This window comes from Monodon monoceros, unplaced genomic scaffold (genome assembly GCF_005190385.1).
Source record: "Monodon monoceros isolate NGI ecotype Baffin Bay Population unplaced genomic scaffold, NGI_Narwhal_1 Super_Scaffold_21, whole genome shotgun sequence".
Classification (NCBI taxonomy): domain Eukaryota; kingdom Metazoa; phylum Chordata; class Mammalia; order Artiodactyla; family Monodontidae; genus Monodon; species Monodon monoceros.
Window position 1 is genome coordinate 134,202,144 of NW_021703778.1, and position 14,243 is coordinate 134,216,386.

The 14,243-nt window shown below is 37.4% G+C and overlaps 1 protein-coding gene across 2 annotated transcripts in view; it reads left to right on the top strand.

The window, feature by feature from the left end:
• MNAT1 (MNAT1 component of CDK activating kinase) overlaps nt 1–14,243 on the top strand; it is a 210,983-nt gene that overhangs the window by 184,831 nt on the left and 11,909 nt on the right. The gene's annotated exons all lie outside the window — the stretch shown is intronic.

A 14,243-nucleotide genomic window follows, 5' to 3' on the forward strand; every position in this document is an offset into this window, starting at 1 on the left:
TGTCAGTCCTTCAGTCAGTCCAGTCAGGCCCCTAGACAGAATAGAACAGACAAACACAATAATTTGTTTATAATATCTACCCTTCTTCCTCTGAAAACCGGGACCACGGCCCCACACAGGGAAGGTAGGCTGCTGAGCTGGGGAAGGTGTGGGGCAAGGGCAAGTAAAAATTCCACAAAGCTTTCCTACCATTTGAAAGTTGCCGTTTTCCTGATTCAGCCGTCTCTTGGTTGCTGTAAACCTTTAGCTACTTTCCAGAGTTCTGACAAAGTTGGTTCTGACAGTTTTACTTGTTTTCAGTGTTTCTGTGGAGGGATGGGAGCTTGGAGCTGCCTCCATCATTTTCTAATATCCTGGACCCTCATTTACTTTTATAATTTGTTTATGTCTCCTTGACCACCATTATGTAATAATAGTTTTGTTCATGTTTCTCTTATCCTCGCCTGGTAGGCAGAGGTGACAGTGTCTGTTACCTGAGGCAAATTTGACTTCCCTGATTCTTGAGTTGCTCTTTATAAACTGAAGATACTCTGCTTTCCTCCCCTCTTTTCTCCCCCCTTGGTTATTATGAAGAGCAAAGAAGAAAATGAACATGAAAGTATTTTTGTAAAATTAATCTAATTATATAATCTGTTGATGTGGAACCTTATCAATGCTTATTTTCTTTTTGTAATTGAAATGTGAGTCATCAAGAACCATTAAGTAGAAGTAAGTTAAACTGGGAGTTCTGTGAATCTGTTCTCTGTTCCACATATTTTGTCAGCAGATTATAGTTACAGCAGAACATGCATATTTTTTGGATCACTGCAGGCTAAAATGCCCTTGAGCAAAGAAAGAAAAGGAAGCAAACTAGGGAAAAACTTACATTATTAAATGTTTTTCAATCTTTTGTAATCAAATTTGAGTTTAATGAACATTTCCAGTTACCTAGAATATTAAAGCATAGACTGATTAAAAATCTGTACTCTGTGTCTTAGAGAGCATTCTTAATCTTCTGTTTTCTTTATATTTATATAAATTTCCATTTTTCTGACACAAGACTCAAAGACCCTCTGTCAACCATTTGAAAATATTATCTTCTTAAAGGAAAACACAGTAGGAATGAGGAGATGGGCTATAGACATATTTGTATAAAATCAACTTTGCTCTCTGATTATAGTATATTACTTCTTTTGTTATTTAAAAGATTCCTTGTATACAGGTGAAAGGTATGATGTACTTTATGGAAAAAATATATCCTTATGTTTCTTTTAAGTTCTACTTAATGTACTGTTTGTTATCATTAGGCAATGTTAAAACATCCTTATCATATAATTACTGCAGTACTTTAATGTTTGATACTTTATGGTCTTGATTGTTTTATAAAATGTTATTTTATGTAGAAATACAGAATTATTTCATAGATATTCTTTACCATAGTCAGCCTCTGAATATTTATAATGTATGTTAGGTGATTTGTCATCCTTTTGCAGGACTTCCCTCAGCTATGCTATATAGTTAATTAAATATTTGAGTTTCATATATATTCACTTGTAACACATTGACAGACATTTCAGTGTACTCCATTACATGGGAAACATTGACTTGAGCATGCTATGCTATTTTAAAAATATTAAATGTGAGAGCTTTAGTTTTCTGTTTAGGTAATATCTAAAATGTTTGCCCAAATTAGCCAACATGTGACCATTTTTTTAAGTTTGCAGGATATATTAATTTATACCAGCATAAAAGCTGGTTTCCTCCCGACTCCTTAAGAATTGCAAAATCCCCTAAGAATTACAAAACTACAAATTGTCTAAATTCTGGTAAGCCAGGAACTTCAGTTTTGATTTCTAGAACTAATAATTTTCTATGAGAAATTACCTCTGGTTTTCTGGCTTGTACTGAGAACCATTTTATTGTCCTGACTATTCATAGAAAAATAAGTAATGAGAACTCAAGGAGTTTTCATGCAAACATAGCTATTAAGGAGTGTTAAGTCTTTGTTCACTGTGAGGAAATAAATGTTTAGAAAATTCTTACTGTAAATATGATTATAACAGTTTCCCAAAGCCAATAAAATAAATATTTGGTCACCTAATGGAAAACTCAGTCATTTCAATTAAGCAGCTAATGTGAAGATAAGAATCAGAGTTTCAAAGCGACTAAGTAACACTTAATAGCATCCTGTCAGCAGGATGTTCAAGTCTCAGCAGTGTACTTTCTTTTTCAAGGTAACGTTCTTTAGGAGTAAGGATATTTCCTAAACTATAGCCTCCTACTATGTTTAGAAATGTTTTCTGAGATATAGGCAGCATTTCCATTTTTTAAAAAAAAAATCCATTTTCTGAGTCTATAATATATCCTGAAAAACTTATTATGTAAGAGAAGAGTCAGATACTTTGACAATGTTTAGAGATGTTTCCCAGGGAAAAGATAGAGGATCTTTTTTTCTTTTTTACTTGACATATAATTGACTTGTAATATTATATTTGTTTCAACTGTACAACATAGCGATTTGATATATTTATAGATTATACTGCATATAAAGTTATTATAAAATATTGACTATATTCCCTGTGCTGTACATTACATCCTTGTAACTTATTTATTTTATACCTAGTACTTTGTACCTCTTAATTTCCTTCACCTATCTTGCCCCTCCCACTCCCCATCTCCCCTTTGGTAACTACTGACTTGTTCTCTGTATCTGTGAGTCTGCTTCTGTTTTGTTATATTCATTCATTTTTTTATTTTTTAGATTCCACATATGGGTGAAAACATAGTATTTGTCTTTCTCTTTCTGACTTATCTCACTAAGCATAATACCCTCCAGGTCCATCCATGTTGTAAATGTCAAAATTTCATTCTTTTTTATGGCTAATATTCCATTGTGTGTGTGTATATACACACACCACATTTTCTTTATCCATTCATCTGTTGATGGACATTAGGTTGCTTCTGTATCTTAGTTACTGTAAATAATGTTGCTATGAATATTGGGCTGCGTATATCTTTTCAAATTAGTGTTTTCGTTTCTTCAGATATATACCCAGGATCAAAATTGCTGAATCATATGGTGGTTCTATTTTTAATTTTTTGAGGAACCTCCATACTGTTTTCCACAGTGGCTGTACCAATTAGAGGATCTTCATTCAGAATTCTAATAATATGTATATTTCTCATTTTGGTTTAGAATAAATTTGGACACAAAATGGATTTTTTATAAGAAACACTTTACAACATGGGCCTGAATAAATCTTTGGTCATAACCACAGGACAAGAAGGGGAGAGGTCATTGGGGCACTTTCTAAAATTTCTTTATAAGCACATACTTTATTCTTTATGAATCAAGATCACATAAGTATTTTTAGTGTTTTAATTATATTGTTTCAGTATATGACATTTACATACAAAGAGAATCTGATTTTGGTAATTCATCATGACTTCCCAATTATAAAATTTGGTGGGTTATCTTGTAGTCCTTATCTTGTTTTACCTCTCTGCTAAACTACTCTCATATTCCTCAAACTGTGTCTTTCCTTTGCTTTATCACACTACTTCCTTTTAGTTTTCTTTCTCTCTGACTTCTTCTAAATCCTTTTTGTCCATCTCTTCTTCCTCTGCTAAAGTTGTTGCTGTATAAGGTCTTTCCTTGACCTTTAGTCTCATTCACTGTTAAGTACCTACTATGTACTAGACTCTATCCTAGGCACTTTTTTGTGTATTGTTCCTGATAATTTATAACAACTCTGAACAGCCACATTAACTTTCCTGAGTCCACTACTAAGCGGGTAAAGAAGATATAACACCAAATGTTTGACTCTAAAGCTATATATGATAATAGTTTTCAAACCTTTAAAAGAAACTGAATAGTTAAAAAAATTCTTACTAGGACCCCAAAATATAGAACAGAACTGCTCTGTTAGATTGGGGGTGACAGGTCCAGTGTGGGCATCCTCCCCATTCTGCCCTCACTGTGCCCTTAAATGCACTTATTCAGAACCCAAGGTCTCTGGGAAAACCAGTTAAAAAGGTACAGTGATTGGTACTAATTCTTAAGCCCTTATTTATTTTGTTTTAAACTTAGATTTCCAACTGGATTCTGAACATTTCTATCTTTCTACCTGCATGTCTGACATGTACTTCAGTCCCTTATGTCCCAAAATGGAGCTTATCTTCGTGAAACCTGTTCTAACTATTGTGCATTCTGTTGTGGTGAAACTTAGCCCAGCCAAGCTTCTGTGCCAGAGACTTGGGTAAAGAGTTCTTCTTGCTTCTGTCTCACATATAATTAAGCCAGTTAAGGTCCTGGGGGTCATAGCCCCTAGAGGCGCTCATAATAATTTACTTTGCTTCCTTTTTCACTCTTTCTTTCTTCAATCTTTTTCATATAAAGGTTTCTAAAATTCAGGTCAGAATGCAATACTCACCTACTAACGTTTTTTATGTGTCCTGATTATCTAATTAAAAAAAAGTTCAAAGCATACAAGGCCCTTCAAATTTGACACTTAGAATACACTATGTTCTCTCAGGCATCTAGCCATTGTATATTCTTTTCTTTTATATCCCTCCTGCCTCTCTATCTACCTGGCAAGTGATTGTTGTCCCTTATGTATCAAGTTACACATTATGTTTTCTGCAAACACTCTCCTGACTTCTCAAGGCTTCCAGTTCTCTTATATTTAAAAAATCATCTTTCTTTACACTAGACTTTGATCTCCTTGGGAACAGAGACTGTCTTCTATCAACTAGCACAATACTGGTACATAGTTAAGTGTTCAAGATATGTTCATTGAATAAATAGATACTTTCCAAGAAAATAAAAGTTCTTAAGCTATCTGGGTGTCCCCTGCTGTATCTGTCCCTGTCCCCCTCCCCCCCAGCCAATTCATCTGTTCACAAAGTATTTATTGAATTGATATTATGTACCCAACCTTTAGGCACTAGGATACAGAGATAAGCAAGAATGTCATTAGTGTTAAGTCCACCTAGGTTTCTAACCAGAAACCTGGGCATCACCCTAGTTCAGTTGTTCCTAAGTGTGTTCCCCAGATTAGCATCATCTGGGAATTTGGAGGTGGGGTGGGACCCAGCAATCTTGTTTTTTTTTTTTTTTTTTATAAAGAGTCCATTTTCTTAATACAGTTATCAAATGTAGGATATCCCAAAATTTTAAGCTTTAATAACTTTAGCGGAATGAATGCTACAAGCATATAAAAAGCATCATTGTCATTTTAATTTCTTTTTTTTTAATTTTTTTGCGGTACGCGGGCCTTTTACTGTTGTGGCCTCTCCCGTTGCGGAGCACAGGCTCCAGACGTGCAGGCTCAGCGGCCATGGCTCACGGGCCTAGCCGCTCCGCGGCATGTGGGATCTTCCCGGACCAGGGCACGAACCCGTGTCCCCTGCATAGGCAGGTGGACTCTCAACCACTGCGCCACCAGGGAAGCCCCTTAATTTCTTTTACCTTAACTTTGTGATTTTTTAAATATAAATTTATTTATTTTTGGCTGCATTTGGTCTTTGTTGCTGTGCGTGGGCTTTCTCTAGTTGTGGTGAGCGGGGGCTACTCTTTGTTGCGGTGCACGTGCTTCTCATTGCGGTGGCTTCTCTTTGTTGCAGAGCACGGGCTCTAGGCACGGGGGCTCAGTAGTTGTGGCTTGCGGGCTGTAGAGCGCAGGCTCAGTAGTTGTGGCACATGGGCTTAGTTGCTCCGTGGCATGTGGGATCTTCCCGGACCAGGGTGACCGCATTGGCAGGCGGATTCTTAACCATTACACCACCAGGGAAGCCCTGTGATTCTTTTTTTTTTAATTGAAGTGTAATTGACCTACAACATTATGTTAATTCCTGGTGTACAACATAGTGATTTGATATTTCTATACATTACAAAATGATCACCACGATAAGTCTTGTTATCATCTATGACCATGCAAAGATATTACATTATTATTGACTATATTCTCTACATTGAACATTTCTTACCCGTGACTTGTTTATTTTTTAACTGGAAATGTGTACTTTTTAATCTCCCTCACCTATTTCCTCATCCCCTCACCCCTCTCCCCTCTGGCAACCACCTGTTTGTTCTCTGTATATAGGACTCTGTTGTCTGTTTCTGTTCTGTTTTGTTAGTTCATTTGTTTTGTTTTTTTAGATTCTACGTATATGTGAAATCATATGGTACTTGTCTTTCTCTGCCTGACTTATTTCACTTAGCATATTACCCTCTAGGCCCATTCATATTGTCGCAAATGGCAAGATTTCTTTCTTTTTTTTATGATTCCACACACACACACCCCCCACATCTTTTTAATCCATTAATCTATTGATAGGCACTTAGGTTGCTTCCATTATCTTGGTTCCTGTAAATATGCAATTGCATATTGTTCCTATGCAGTGAACATAGGGGTGCAGATATCTTTTCAAATTAGTGTTTTTATTTTCCTTGGATAAATACCCAGGAGTGGAATTGCTGGATTATATGATAGTTCTAGTTTTAATTTTTTGAGGAACCTCCATACTGTTTTCCATAGTGTCTGCACCAACTTACATTCCCACCAACAGTGCAAGAGGGTTCCCTTTTCGCCATGTTCTCGCCAACACTTGATATTTGTTGTCTTTTTGATAATAACCTTTCTGAGTGATGTGAGGTGATAGCTCATTGTGGTTTTGATTTGCATTTCCTTGATAATTAGTGATGCTGAAGTACTTTTTGTGTGGCTGTTAGCCATCTGTATGCCTTCCTTGGAAAAATGTCTATTCAAGTCCTCTGCCCATTTTTTAATGGGGATGTTTGTTTTTTTGATGTTGAGTTATACGACTTATTTGTATATTTTAGATATTAACCCCTTATTGGATTTATTGTTTACAAATATCTTCTCCCATTCAGTAGACAGCCTTTTCGTTTTGTTGGTAGTTTCCTTCTCTGTGCAAAAACTTTTTAGTTTGGTGTAGTCCCATTTGTTTATTTTTGCTTTTATTTCCCTTTCCTGAGGAGACATACCCCCCAAAAAATGTTTTCTTCTAGGAGTTTTATGGTTTCAGGTCTTACATTTGAGACTTTAATCTATTTTGAGTTTATTTTTGAATATGGTGTGAGAACGTAGTCCAGTTTGATTCTTTTGCATGTAGCTGTCTAGTTTCCCCAATACTATTTATTGAAGAGGCTGTCTTTTCCCCATTGTATATTCTTGCCTCCTTTGTCATAGATTAATTGCCCATATAAGTGTGGGTTCATTTGTGGACTTTCTATTCTGTTCCATTTACTTATGTGTCTGTTTTTGTACCAGTACCATACTTTTTTTTTTTTTTTTGATGACAGTAGCTTTGTAGTATAGTACAAAATCAGGGAATGTGATATGTCCAGCTTTGTTCTTCTTTCTCAAGATTGTTTTGGCTATTTGGGGTGTTTCGTGTTTTCAGTTTTGTTTATCTTTTCAGAGAACCAGCTCGTAGTTTCATTGATCTTTTCTATTGCTTTCTTAGTCTCTATTTTATTTATCTCCAGTCTGATCTTCATTATTTCTTTCCTTCTACTATCTTTGGATTTTGTTTGTTCTTCTTCTAGTTTCTTTAGTTGTAAGGTTAGATTGTTTGAGATTTTTCTTGTTTCCTGAGGTAGGCTTATATTGCTATAAATTTCCTTCTTAGAACTGCTTTTGCTGCATCCCATAGATTTTGGATTGTTGTGTTTCCATTTTCTTTTGTCTTCTGGTATTTTACAATTTTCTCTTTGATTTCTTCAGTGACACACTGGTTGTTTAGCATATTGTTTAGCCTCTACATCTTTCTTTTTGCAGTCTTTTTCTTGTAGTTGATTTCTAGTATCATACTGTTGTGGTTGGGAAGGATGCATTATATAATTTAAGTCTTCTTAAGTGTAGTGAGACTTGTTTTATGGCCATCATGTGATCTATCCTGGAGAATATTTCATGTGCACTTGAAAAGAATGTGTATTCTGCTTTTGAATGGAATGTTACATAAATATAAAGTCCTTCTTGTATAATGTGTCATTTAAGGCCAGTGTTTCCTTATCAATTTTCTGTCTGGATGATCTGTCCATTGATGTTAGTGGGGTGTTGAAGTCCTCTACTATTATTGTGTTACCATCAATTTCTCCCTTTATGTTTGTTAATATTTGCTTTATGTATTTAGGTGTTCTTATTTTGGAACACCTAATATTTGGAACACCTAATATTTACAACTGTTATATATTCTGGTTGGATCTATCCCTTTATCACTATGTAATGTCATTCTTTGTCTCTTGTTATAGTCTTTGTACTAAAGTCTATTTTGTCTCATATAAGTATTGTTACACACACACACACACACACACACACGTACATACATATGAATGATTATTTTAAGTTGATGATCTTTTAAGTTCCAACACATCCTAACAACCCTGTATTTTTACTCCCCCGCCTTTAATATTTTTGACATCGTATTTTACATCTGTTTGTTTTGTATATCCCTTAGCTACTTATTGTGGATATAGGTGATTTTACTACCTTATCATTTAACCTTCCTACTAGCTTTATACATGGTTGATCTACTACCTTTACTGTTTATTTGCTTTTACTGATGAGCTTTTTTTTTAGTAATTTTCAGAGGTTTTCTTTTATTCTTTCAATTGAAAAAAATTCCTCTGCTTTCTCATTTTGCTTAACTTTCTCTGTCTCTGAAATTAGGTGAAACAGTTACCTGTTGTATTGTTGAAGGGGTGTCCTTGTATGGAAGCATCCCTATATAGTCTGTATGTACCCAGTGACTTTGGTAGGAGAGCTGGATCTGACGTGAGCACAAATCATGTCTTTCCCTAGGGTAGGAGGTGGGGCTGGAAATGGAGGGGCTAGAGTAGAGCCAAGTGTGAGTTGGGGCTTCCCCTCTGCTCACACCACCCTGTTGGGGGGCGGGGTCAGTTCCCAAATTGCTGGAGCAGAAGCTCTAAGGATTGGGTCTGAGCTGGCTCCATTTCCTCTAAGTGTGTGCTCTCCCCATCCCAGCACTGGCACCCTTGCCGCACAGGGTGAGCGGTACTGGAACAAGAGGGGCCAGTACAGGAGCTCAGTGTGGGTCTGGATGTGGGCTGTGGTGGTCCTGGCCACAGTCAGAGCCTGTGACCGCTTGTGATGTGCTGCCTCAATAAGCATCAGTTATGACTGCCCTTGCCCCATTCAGTTGCTGTCCTGGGTCCAAGCTGCCTTTGTGTCCCGCACAACTGAGCGCTCCCCTTGGTTGCTACAGCCCTTGCCCTAGTGTGGAGCTACATTGCAGAGTAGGTAGGGCAGTGTGGACACTCAGTATGGGTATCAGCACTTAGCATGCGTCTGGGTGCGGCTGTGGCAGTCCCTGCTGGAGGCAGAGCCCCAAACCACTTTTGATTCACTTCCTTTTTATAAGCCCAGTAATGGCCTAGCCCCCACCCTGTTCAGATGCCTCCCTGGCCCCAGGCTGAGGCAGCCCTCGCCCTGATGTGGAGTTGTGTTGTGAAGCAAGCAGCGCCTGAGCGGGCACTTGGCTCAGGTTGGGACTCATGCCAGGCTGGTTGTGGGAAATGGACCAGAGTCCAGTGCAGTTTCAATTTGCTTTCTCTGCCTTGTTTCAAGAGTAAGCACATATTCACGCTTTTCCTGCATAGAGTCTATGTTTCTTACAGCCCTCCTGTTAGTCCCACTATATTTCTACCCAGCTAAGTGGACTCGTCTATCCAGTGTTGGACCCTAGGGCTGAAGCACTCAATATATGGGTCAACCCTCTGTGTCTCGCTGTAGGGGCACAGGTCCCAACCTGATTGCTTCTCTTCCCTTCCTTCCTGATTCTGTGTACATCTTTCTTACAGCTTTGGTTGTACAAGGGTCTTTCTGCCTGTCTTCAGTTAGTTTTCAGTGTGAATTGCTTCACATGGAAATCACTTCATGAGGGGTGGTGAGTTCCATGTCCTCCTACTCCAACATCTTGATCTCAGTGTGCTCCTTTTGTAATTTTTATATTTCTAATTGTGTTTTTTTCTTCTTAGAAGAATCCCTTTAACACTTCTTATAAAGCTAGTTTACACGCTGAGCTCTTTTGCTTTTTTGGTGTCTGTAAAACTCTATTTTTCCTTAAAATCTGAATATAGCCTTGCCAATTAGAGTATTGCTGATTGTAGACTTTTTCCCTTTTATCACTTAGAATATATTTTGCCACTCCCTCTGAGTGGGAGTGGCAAAATATATTTTATATATATATAAGTTTTTGCTGAAACGTCAGCTGGTAGTCTTATGGTAGGTCCCTTGTATGTAAATAGTTCCTTTTCTGCTGCTGCTTTAATATTCTCTCTTGATCTTTATCTTTTGCCATTTTAATTACAGTGTGTCTTGGACCTCTTTGGTTTAAACTTGTTTGGGACTCTCTGTGCTTCCTGGACTTGGATGTCTGTTTCCTTTCCCAGGGTTGGAAAGTTTCAGCTATTATTTCTAAAATAAATTCTCTGCTCCTTTCTCTTCTCCTTCTTGGACTCCTAAATATAGTGCCAGTATTAGTATGCTTGATGTAGTCCTAGTTTTCTCTTAAAGTGTCCACGTTATTTATTCTTTTTTCTGTTCTGCATGTGTGATTTCTGCTACTCATTCTTCCAGTTCACTGATCCATTCCTTTTTATTATATAATCTGCTGGCTGTTGATTCCTTCTACTGTGCTTTTTAAATTTTAGTTACTATATTCTTCAGCTCTGTTTGATCCTTCTTTATATTTTCTAGTTCTTTGTTAGACTTCTCACTGTTTTCATCCATTTTTCTCCTCAGTTTATTGAGTACCTTTATGATCGTTACCCAGAACTCTTTATTGGGTAGATCACTTTCCGCCACTCTGCATACATAGTTCTTCTGAGGTGTTTTTTTTTTCCTTTTTTTTTTTTTGTGGTACGTGGGCTTCTCACTGTTGTGGGCTCTCCTGTTGCGGAGCACAGGCTCCGGATGCGCAGGCTCAGCGGCCATGGCTCACGGGCCCAGCCACTCCGCGGCACGTGGGATCTTCCTGGACCGGGGCACGAACCTGTGTCCCCTGCATCAGCAGGCAGACTCTCAACCACTGCGCCACCAGGGAAGCCCTTCTGAGGTTTTATCTTGTTCCTTCTTTTGGAACATATTCTTCTGTTGTCTCATTTTGTCTAATTCTCTGTTTTTATTTCTATGTATTAGGTAGTTTGGTTATGTTTCCTGATATTGGAGAAGTGGTCTTTTGTAGGTGATGTCCTGTGAGGCTCAGCAGCACACTACTCTCTGGTTACCAGAGCTATATGCTTTAGGGCTTCCCCCATATGCAGGGTGTGCAGGTTCTTCTGTTAAGGAGGGGTTGACTACTGTGGGTGCACTGGTAGACACTGTGGGTGCACTTCTGCCTCCTGCCTGGTTGGCTGCCAGGCCCTTCTTTGTGTGGAGGCTGCCAGTTGCTGGTGGGTGTGGCCATGTCCTTGCACAGCTGGCTGTGGTGCCTTGGGGGTACTAGGGCTTTGCTAGCCAGGTCCTCAGGTGCATGTCTGCAGGGCCCTGGGAGGTCCTGCAGCTAGTGCCCACCTGCTGGTGGGCAGGGCTGTGTCTTGGCATGGTTGGTGAGCTTTATTTGTTAATGAGCAGTGAGATAAGATGATTTCTAATGTCCCCTTCCAGTTTTAGGATTCTGTGTTACTTCCCTTACTGTACTGTCTATGCTTTCTTTACCCACTATTCCTCTCATGTATTTTACAAAACATTTAGAATTTATTTTCAGTAACCACATATAGGATTTATTTTAAGTGTATCTTTAAAGGATGGGGTTGGATCCCCTTGGTATTTATTTTATATCATTTCAAATAAAATTATCCTACCTTTAGTTCCGTAAAACATTAGTTTTTACAAATGGAGGCCCAATTAGGAACAAAAAATCATGAATAATCTTAGTTTGTATTTTGCTTTTTTTTTTTTTTTTGGCAGTACTGCATGACATGTGGGATCTTAGTTCCCTGACCAGGGATAGAACCCATGCTCCCTGCAGTGGAAGCGTGGAGTCCTAACCACTGGACCTTCAGGTAAATCCCTGTATTTTGCTTCTTTTTTACTTTTGCTGACTCATTGAGGCAGGTCCACCTCAAAGCATGATCCTAGAGATAAGCATATTATCTGGCTTGTTTTATGAACTTTGGAATGACAGATAAAAATAATTTTTCTCCCAAAAGGTAGAATTCAAGAAAACAATAGGGCTTTTTTCTTTCTTTAATCTTTTAAAGTAATGAAATAAGAAATCTAGGTGTTTAACTATGAAGAAGTTTTACAGTGGATTAAAGCAGGTTCTGTAAAATTAAACTTTAAAAACTTATTTTCAAAATGTCATATGTAACTGATTAAAATGTGTTTTTATTTAAAATATACCAGCATGTGCAAAGGCATAACGCATTGCTAAAAAATGTAGTCTGGAAACAAATCAGGATACTGAAAATAAGGCTATAATTTTTTAAATAAGAGGAAAATATTTTCTTTACACATGAAGTTTTTGGTCCAAATGGTATTTAACCCACTGACTGATTAGTCTATTAAGGCATTCTATTCCAGAAGAACTTCATTTTTGGTAAAAATTGATTGCATTAGCACATTACTTATGATAATGGGCATAGATTTTTTTTTTCCCAAAGTGATGCTGTGGTTTTGCTTTTGGAAGGGAGTACAAGTTTTCTGTGGGCTTAAGTATTAAAAATGCTTCTTAAAAACTTGAAATTGTTATGCATTAAACCAGAACTCTTGGAGCTTTTTCAGATTTTACTGCTTATAGTCACTGGTCCCTTGAGTAGATATTTTATGAACCTGTTTTTACTTGCTGGAAAATAGAATTTTCCATAATTAAGGAAAAACATCAGTTATTTTATCCACTTGACTTTGTCTCTGCTTGTTATTGTTTGCTTTAGAGATTTATCTAAGTTATCGACATGATTCAGATTCCAGTGTGTGAAATAGAGCTTTTGAGAAGGTGCTTTGAATGGAAAAATAAATATCTTACAGAATATCTAGCTTTGGGTGTGTCTACTTCTGTTTGAATTTCTGGTTTTTCTTTGCATTTATAGCTATACTCCATTATAGTATATATCTTTGAGTATAAAATTGGTTAACACATTGAGAGTTCAGCTTATGAGACAGAGCATGATAAAATCTCAAAACAATTTTCAAATATACCTATTTACGAAAATACGAATATTTTTATTTTAAATAATGTCATTTTACACTCTACATATTTATACATTATGCCCATCTTTCATTATTGTAGACATCTTCTAATTTCCAGGAAATCTTCCTGTCTTCCTCAGTGACTGATGTACACAGCCTGTCTTCCATTCAGTCCCCTGCCATCTTCCTCCATAGCTCATAATTTGTGGTGATAACTCTTTTCATGTCCTGTATATATATATATATATATATATATATATATATATATATATATATATACACATATATATATATATATATATATTTTTTTTTTTTTGCAGTACACGGGCCTCTCACTGTTGTGGCCTCTCCCGTAGCGGAGCACAGGCTCTGGACGCGCAGGCTCAGCGGCCATGGCTCACGGACCCAGCCGCTCCGCGGCATGTGGGATCTTCCCGGACCGGGGCACAAACCTGTGTCCCCTGCATCGGCAGGCGGACTCTCAACCACTGTGCCACCAGGGAAGCCCCTGTATTTTTTACTTGACATCTATTTTCACGGCCATTCTTTAGATCCTTAACTTAACAAGAGTTGATTTAGTTTAAAAAATTCTATACCCTCTACTTAAAAATTAGGATTTTTTTTTTAAGCAATGGCTGTTTAATGAGTAGATATTTATCTTGCTATCAAGAAACTTATCTAACAGAGAATATATAACATTTATAAACAGCCATGATACTTACCAGAGAGGTAAAGTACGTGCAAAGTCAGAGGAGGAAGAAATAATTCTACCTGGGCAATCCAGAGGAAGTGGCATCTAAAAATGTTGTTAAATATTTTAAACATAGAGAAGTACAGAGAATAATCTAATAAAGAGATATAATTCTGCCACCTGGAATTAACAAATGTTATTTTTCAGAGGTCTAAAGGTAACATCTTTCTTCCTTTTGAACAAAACAAAGACTTTAGAATGTTTTAACCTTAGACTTCCCCTTCTTTCGATACCATTTTGTGGTGGTGGTGATAGTGTTTTTGGCTCATCTTTGCTCCTTGTATCCTGTTCTTCCCATTGGGATTTAATTCCCACCTTGCTGCAGTATCTCCTTT